A 9,116-nucleotide genomic window follows, 5' to 3' on the forward strand; every position below is an offset into this window, starting at 1 on the left:
GTCCCTCAGAGACAAACAGTGGTGGACGAAGTTGAAGAACGCAGCTGGCAACTGCACACAGCTAGAAATTCCCCTAATTGTCAACTCTTTCGGCCGCGAGTGGGCAACGAGCTCAGGGAAAGCCGAGGCATTTGCTCGCTTCTTCTCAAAGAAATGTAGCGTTGCCGGTCCGGACCTTGTGGAGGCTGACCTACTGGACCCTGCTCCCTCAGATGCTCAACCTCTTTGCACCATCCGCTTCCGCCCAGAGGCTGTGCGCCACCTCCTGGCAAAGCTCGAAGTCTCCAAGGCTACAGGGCCTGACAGTATTTCTGCTTGCGTCCCTAAGGAATGTGCTCACAACCTTGCAGAGCCACTGTCCAAGTTATTTGCCTTATGCTTCCGGTCTGGAGTCCAACCTAGGATGTGGAAGACGGCCAACGTGGTTTTGATCCACAAGCGATCTTCCCGCTCAACTACAGGCCCATATCCTTACTGTGCATAATCTCGAAAATCATTTTGAGGACCACCATCTGCTCACGTCGCACCAGTTTGGATTTCGCGGAGGCCTCGGAACATCAGACACTTTGCAAGCTCTCCAAACTGCCTGGGCAAGCGCTGTGGGCTGTGGAGGGCAGCGCGTATCCTTGCTGTGGACATCACAGGAGCATTTGATCGTGTCTCACATGTCGGCCTCCTCCACAAGATGCGTAGCCTAGGCATCAATGGTCTGCTTCAGAGATGGCTGGCCTCGTCCCTCGACACCCGTTCCTTACAGTGCCTCGTTGGAGGCGTACGTTATCTACGTACATGACCACCGCTGGAGTCCCAGAGGGAAGCATTCTTGGACCAACACTTTTCAAGGCGTACGTCAACGACACGCTAGATGTTCTCGCTGACGTCGACAGCCACAGCAGCCCCTGGGGCATGAAATCGTTTTCGTCGTTCCCCTACGCAGTTGTAGGTTCTTTTACGTCCAATTCCCCGCTCTCCCAGGGAGAGTATGGCTACCATAGATTTTGGTATTCTGGATAGCTAGGGACAGAAAGCCTAGCAAGGGCCAACAATGTGAACTTGGCCAGCCTCAGCCGAGTTCAGCTCGTCGGAGCACTCCGGGAAAAAAATCCAGCCAAATGATCGAGTAGCATTACAGACTGGGCTACCAATGGACCCTCAAACCGCCAGCATCAGGATGCTTGCGATCATGAATCAGCTAAGGGAGACAGTGCATCTTCTTGTGGAAGATATTGCGGACCTGAAAAGTCTAACAGCCTCCAAAGAACAGAAAAAGGAAGCCACCATTGCGGACTTTCGAGAGGAGATTCGGGCTCTCCAGGAAAAGAACGTCTAATTCCAACGTGAAAGGAAGAATTATCGGAGCTAGTGTCAGTACGTGCTAGGGGGGATTCCTATGCATCCCGGATAGCCATTGAAGCACCAAGAGAATCCCCAGGTCCCCAGTCCGCCTTCTAGGCTGCGTTCGTTTTTGGCTTCCTGGTAGAGTAGAATCACTCTATCGATGGAGGTAGACGGTAGAGGTTCAGGGGTTTTACGTCGGGCCCTAGACGACGGCTACAAAGGCCAACTGGACAACAAAGAAGGTGACGCCTAAGAGAATGTTTTATGATTTTGCGCATGCTTATAATGTGATAGTGACGTCAGTTCGCTACAGTACTCCCCCGCCATTGGTGAGGCCGGGAGGCGCGAAGCACGATAAACAAGAAAAAGAGAGAAAAGAAAGGAAGCGCGGCATGTACAAGGCGGAAAGGCAAAAATAGAATACAATATGTACAAGAGAGCGCTGCGTGTATGAAGTTTGTTGATAACGTGGCAGCAAAGACCAAAACAAAACTCAGAAAGCAGAAAGTGGAAAAGAGAGAGATGCATGACAGAGGCGGGTGTCAGAATTGGAAAGAAAGAAAAGAGGAAATGTATGCGTGACAGAGGAGTGTTATCATGTAAGAGGCGGCTGCAACGTACCAGTCACTGAGTACAGGAAACACTGGGGCGAGGCGTGCCGTGTAAGGCGAGGCCTCATGGAGGCGTGCGTACCTCCAAGTCCTGTGCCGGGCATATGCCTGCAAACTGATACTTGGGATGGAGGTGGCCAATTTCCAGTTTGAGGCCAGGATGAATACAAAAGACGAAGACGACTGAACGATGTGCTGTGACAGGATAGCGGGTTATCCAGGTGGGCCGGGAGGTCGGCAGGGGCCACACTAGCTCCGAGGCTGGATTCAGTTTCGAGATGGTGAGGCTCAAGTTTTACAGTCAACAGTCCGCGATTGACTGGATCCCGAGAGTTGAGGCGAGCAGGGAACTGCGGCAAGCCGAGCTCAGGGATGGCATGATGAAAACTCCGAAGAGCGCATGTCGGGGGTCACCAATTTAGGGTTTTAGGGTTTTAGCAGTCCGAGGCGGATCCAGTGTCGAATGATGCTGAGATTCAAGTTTTATGTTACCGGCCGGCGATTGACGGCAACCCAAGAGTTGAGACGAGCAGGAAACTGCGGCGAGAGCTCAGGGATGGCACGCATCGGGCAAACTCCGAAGTGGGCAGCGTGTGGGGTCACCAGTTTAGGGCTGTATGTTGCGCTCTAGTCGACGGCTTCTATGGCCAACCGGACAACAAAGAAGTTGAGGCCAAAGAGAACGTTTTTTTCTTACGCCTGACTATAATGTGATAGTGACGTCAGGTCGATACAGAGGTATCTGTACGCGAAATTTTTTTCTTCTGTATTGAGTTGTGTACAACTACAGTCTGTATCGGCTATTGAGTGACCGGATATAAGAATATATCGGCTACAGTGATATTCAGTTTCCTCTGAGACAAAAATGCGATAATACTCATAAAAAGGACACACTTCAGGCTCATTACAAACATCTTGAAAGTTTTTGTCTTCACAAGTATACTTTCAAGCCTTCTCATCAGGTGAAATACAGGCAAGGGAAAAGGAACAGGTTCCTGTTCCTTTTCCCTTGCCTGTATTTCACCTGATGAGAAGGCTTGAAAGTATACTTGTGAAGACAAAAACTTTCAAGATGTTTGTAATGAGCCTGAAGTGTGTCCTTGTTATGAGTATTATTACAGTGATATTGGTAAGAAATATCAAGAGCAATACACCACACCGCCACATTGCGCTCTTGGCCGACCCAAACTCTGCACTCACATCACCAACCCCACAGAAACAGATGTCTGGAGGGTCATTGTCAATATAAATCCATATACCGGAATTGTCCTCTTGTAATTTTCGCTGCTGTTATTTCGCTATCTTTCGCTGGTTTTGTAAACCTGAAACACTGACATGACATTTCGGAATCGTAGGAAAGCATGATTCATATTTTGGAGAGCAGCAAGTCGTCACAGAGCAAGGCTGTCAACGCTGCAAACAAATAGGAGCGAACTTTTTTTCATTATTCGTCCACCAGGCGCAATGAGAAGAAACACACTGCCCTCACATCTCGTTGTAGCTATTTTTCAGTTCAGACATTGACAGATCAGGACAATGGCACCCAGGAGCAAGAAGAGTGGAAAATGAATAGCAATAGCAGCTAGCGTGTCGAAGCTTCCCCATGATGTCAAAACTCCATGGCTACCGGCAGTGGCCATGATCATCCTTAGCAGATGGATGGTCCTTCGTAGCTGTCTACATACAACTGTATCTGATACAAGGCTGCTCTTGGTTCTGCACGGGTTTCGGTACAGGGTGGATGAAGATCCACATTTTCGCTTACGTTGGTTGCAACCAACTCGTGAGCGTGATCAGGTATCGGTCATAAAGAGTGGGGAAGGGTACCTAAGATCAACCAACGAGATGCCACTGGGCACTGGCGGATAATCATCGAAAAGGTGGCAGATTCTGCTCGAAAAGCAGTGAAGTTGGCAGAACGATACAAACCTTATGGCGAGCAATTTGTCGAATTTTGCTCCATTTCTTTATCCACATACCAAACATGCATGAAATTTACAAGAAAAAGTACCGAATTCTGCCAATTTTCTGCCGGTATGATCCGCATATGCCTAGATGCCACATCCCGAAAACCCATTCGACGCATCTTAAAAGAACAGAACTACGCCAAAAAAACGCCTTTTTACGATACATGCACAACATGACTTACAGGTTTCTCAATTCGGTTGTCGCGTCAAACAGCCCGGCAGGTAGGTCAACAAGTTTATTCTCCAACAAATCTCTGGGAGAACAAAGTAGATTTTGGATAGGATGTATAATTATCACTTCCCGGAAGAATCTCGTAATACTCTTTATACCGTGCTATACACATTTACCGCATATCAAAATAACAGAACTACCCAAAAAATCTCTTTTTCGATATATGCACCCCATGACTTGGATAAGATGTACATAGTGTAGTATCCCTGCCTTGCTTGTAACATATCCTCGTACGTTAGCGTATCCCAATACGTTAGCGTATGTGGTCTGTTGCCGATAAAAGCTGCTAGCCATTTCCGTTTTCATGGGATTTTATGACAACAACAAAGCCGAACAGAAGAGCTATTTAACCTCCAGGTGTGTACCGGAGAAAGTTCTTTTTATTGCCGCTTCTTTTTTCAAAGAGAATTGGTGAGCACACATGCTCATTCCCTGGGCACTGCAAATTCATTTTCATTTCTCAGAATCATTTTCAACGTTTTTGGCAAATTGCCCTCATCAGGATGCTATATGAAGTGGAAGTCTGCAAAGGGGAAGTTATATACATCAATTTCGTGTTCTTAGGTGTCATGCATGTTCTCACATGCAACGGGAAGACTTTGTGGTAGTAAAATAGATATTTCGCAAACAACAAAAAGACAGCTCTTTCTCTTCCTTTCGAAGAACCAAACTTGCCGAGCCTCACCGAAAGCAAACTCTGAAAAAGCCCTACACCAGTACGGGATTCAGCGCAGAGCAAAACATAATTATGAGTCATTATACAATGCATGCAGTGTAGCCATGAAAACTGGTGAATAAAGAATGCAGTAGATTGGCAGCACGTGACCAAGAGTACATAACCCCCCAGAGTGTGCAACTCCCACATACCCTGTTGTCCCGACAGAATTTCAAGTTGACGTCATTATTTATGACGCAATGCTCCTTGCAGCAGTGATTTACAACATGTGTACGGGTGTCAACGCATCACACGTTTTTCTTTGCAATAATTTGTACAGGATCGATCGGCTTCGGTCAACCACAGGTTCCGGATTCGTCTGATAATCCGTGTACAGTGCGCATTGCATCATCAAAATGACGTCAACTTGAAATTCTGTCGGGACAGCACCCATAGTGGAGTTGCACACTCTGGGGGGTTATGTACTCTTGACGTGACCCATCGTACCGCAGTACGCGACGGCGTCGCGGCTTAGAAATGAAAGGAAACACTGCGAGAAAAGACAAAACGAAAATACCCTTTGTCAAAACTAACTTAGAAGAAACAAACAAAAGGCGACCAAGAATCATTTTGAGAGTCAACGTCAATACTCTTGTGCAGTTGTGCAAATTCTTGTCTTGCACGGTGCAACGCAAGAAACAAACAACCCACGAAATGACTCGTGAACTAACTGTAGGCTAAATCACTACATGTACGCAAAGTTGCGTTCCAAAACGAGAGAGCTTGGAAGCTCAGGGCCCTGCGCTATGCTTTGTTGCCTAGCTCATCGTGCATGCTGTTAGAACTGATGGAAATGCTTTTTCCTTTGATTACCTACATCATTGTCTTGCAAAAACGTTTCAATGAGATACTGAAGTTCAAGTAACGTCTTCTGCATAGCTATGGGACCGGCGCTGGCTCTGCCGATCACGGGCGTTCTGGAGTCAACGGGATGTCTGACCTGACGTTTCCTGGGACCGGCGCTGACTCTGCCGATCACGGGCGTTCTTCTTCTTCTTATTATTATTATACTGACGGCAACTAACATCCATTCTGATTGCATTTACTTGCCTCCCTACTTCGAATTTTTTTTCAGAAAATCTCCCCATTCACTCAGGAGTCGTTTACATAATATGACTCCCTGCTATACATCTACATGACTGTATATACGTTATAATTATTATGCTATCGGCCTGCATGCGATTCCCGGGTTGGTCGACCGGCGGCCCAGCCAGCCTGCTAGTAGGATCTCGGCCTCGCACACAAATTGTGCGAGATTTATGAGTGTCAGTTGTCATGTTGTCAAGGAGGGAGTGTGCGAGATTTACGAGTGTGATTTTGAGTGTGATTGGACAGGACACTGCGCTGAAATAGAATGAGTGTTGTTGTGATAACATCATTTACGAGTGTGTTGTTACAATACAGTGTTTGTTGTGCGTGTTTGTCGGATACGCCGATAAAATCAGTTGCATAGATAATACTTACGTTGTTGCTTGCATTCTCGCTCTCCACAGCAACTCCACTGCGTGCTGCGTTCTATGTATTCCTATTCTGTACACTGACTCTCTCTGACAGGGTTTGCTGTCACCCTGTCTCTGGGCGCAAGCACCCTCTGACAGACCAAACTGATTTGCTTCATCTCCACAATATTTATCTCCTTTCGATTTGAATTTCTGTTTGTTCTGCACTCTGATTTTTCCTTGTTGCACCTGCGCTTTTGTATGCGGAACTTTGCTGTCACCATCGCGTCACCATTATTTATATCCATGGTTACGTTGTGGTATGACTCATCGATGCATCATGCATGATCATTCTGCTTTTTTACGCGTACACTTCGATATGCATGCACGCACACTGCAGTACACGTAAGCCAATGCACGCACGCGGGCACGTTTTGCTGATGGCAGCGATTTGGCGATCGTTGTTGTTGTTGTTTTCTGGTTGATTTGAGAGTATGGTTGAAACCAATAAGTAGATTATAGCAATAAAAACTGCTTAATGGCAGTTTTCTAAAAAAAAAAGTTATTGTGTTCTAGTCCATGGACCCCGTCGAAAAAGTAAGAAATTAACGAAATGTGATAGCCGAAAATTAAAATTTCACACAAAACCTGACGTCGTCAGCGTCAAACTCACAGTTGAGTACACTGTCGTCAGTGTCGACCAGTGGCAGCTCTGCCAGAGTGAAGCTGCCGAAACTAGAGCTCGGCAAGTTTGGTGGCAACGCTATGGAGTGGCTGCATTTCTTTGATGTGTTCAAGTCGCTGATCCACTCCAATAGCGGCTTGACAGATACGGATAAGTTCACATACCTACATAGCAGTGTTTACGGAGCAGCAGCAGCAGTGATCAGTGGTTTGAGCCTCACAGAGGCGAATTATGCAGCGGCAGTCAAGTGTCTAGAGCAGCGGTACGGAGATCCGCAGCGTATAATCAGTGCGCACATGGATGCCCTGCTGAACCTGCCAGGTATCAGCAATGAGCATGATCTGTCGGGCCTCCGCAAATTGCTGGACAGTGTAGTGAACCACGTGCGGTCGCTGGAGAATATGGGTCGGAAGACCGAGCACTATGGAGATATGTTTGCCCCAATTCTTCTGCAGAAACTGCCAAAGGCGGTGCGCCTGGATGTGTGCAAAGGTGTAGGCGATGCGTCCTTCTCGTTGCAAGAAGTCCTGTGGCAGTTGCGGGAAGAAATACGAACCGGGGAACGCTGTTCCTATGTGTCCAGCGTCCAAAGTGGCACCAGAGAGCCAAGCCGGGGCGCCATGGCAACAGCGGCATCACTCAACACCACAGTGCACAATATCACATGTATCTACTGTGGGTGGGACCACGCTACCATCATGCATGATCATTCTGCTTTTCTACTCGTACACTTCGATATGCATGCACGCACACTGCAGTACACGTAAGCCAATGCACGCACGCGGGCACGTTTTGCTGATGGCAGCGATTTGGCGATCGTTGTTGTTGTTGTTTTCTGGTTGATTTGAGAGTATGGTTGAAACCAATAAGTAAATACAGTCTTCTAGTTGTCTCCACGAAAAGGCCAGGAAATCGCGCTACAACAGGGGTCTGAAGACCGCGTAGTTTTTAGTTGTGGTCGATAATTTCACACAAATCCACACAATTTTTGTTACTGCACTGAATGCATTCCCCCGATACACTTCGCATATATACTCATTCTCTTGATGGTACCGTACTCATACTAACGCACAGCGGTGCTTGCAATACTAGCTCTGGCATTGGACCAGAATATTGCATATTGTATGCGGCAATTGTTGCCTATCTCCTGGTAATACAACGCGTAATGGCTCCCAGGTCGGCTTGTTGTGTGGTTGCAAACAATAATTAACCCTTTGTGACCCCATCGATCGATATCGATCGATTGGTATAGTTTCTTTCTTGAAGGAATGCGCAATGGAACTTGTAAAGACACTATCTCAGCTCTTTGCTTCCAACACGGAGTTCTACCTGGAAATGTCTTCCACGAGCGGCGTCGGCTTCGGGTCATAAAGGGTACATGAGATCATTCAACGAGATGCAATATCCCGAAATCCCATTTGCCAAATCTCAAAAGAACTACGACAACAACGCCTTTTTACGGTACATTCACAACATGACTTACAGTTCTTCTAATTTGGTTGTTGCTTGGAACAGCCCGTCAGGTAGGTGAACAAGTTGATTATAGGCCAAATTTCTGGGAGAACAAAGTAGAATTTGGATAGGATGTATGATCCTGGAAGAATATTGCGTGCTAGTTTGTAGGTGGAGTGTGTGGATCACATGGAACTTGTAAAGACACTATCTCAGCTCTTTGCTTCCAACACGGAGTTCTACCTGGAAAAAGTCTTCCACGGGCGGTGTCAGCTTTGGGTCATAAAGGGTACATGAGATCAATCAACAAGATGCCATATCCCGAAATCCCATTTGCTACATCTCAAAAGAACTACGACAAAAAGGCCTTTTTACGGTACATTCACAACATGACTTACAGTTTTTGTAATTTGGTTGTGGCTTTGAACAGCCCGTCAGGTAGGTGAACAAGTTGATTATCGTCCAAATCTCTGGGAAAACAAAGTAGAATTTGGATAGGATGTATGATCTTGGAAGAATATTGCGTGCTAGTTTGTAGGTGGAGTGTGTGGATTACAGTGAGGGCTGCGTCCCACCAGCCTGTATAGATTCACACAAAGTGTGAGTTTCGAAGTCTGAAGAAAATGTTGAACGGTTTCTGCTGGGATGACCACTACACCATAGCTCAGTGGTTACAG

General features: G+C 46.8%; 1 long non-coding RNA gene across 1 annotated transcript; it reads right to left on the reverse strand.

Moving 5' to 3' along the window:
- Positions 1-4,098: 4,098 nt before the first annotated feature.
- On the reverse strand, positions 4,099-8,909 carry LOC135820557 (uncharacterized). The gene is made up of 3 exons (XR_010554107.1): positions 8,838-8,909; positions 8,471-8,542; positions 4,099-4,170 (listed from the first exon to the last, which is right to left on the reverse strand). It is a non-coding gene; the product is annotated as an uncharacterized LOC135820557 (long non-coding RNA).
- Positions 8,910-9,116: the final 207 nt, after the last annotated feature.

This window comes from Sycon ciliatum, chromosome 7 (assembly GCF_964019385.1).
Source record: "Sycon ciliatum chromosome 7, ocSycCili1.1, whole genome shotgun sequence".
NCBI lineage: Eukaryota > Metazoa > Porifera > Calcarea > Leucosolenida > Sycettidae > Sycon > Sycon ciliatum.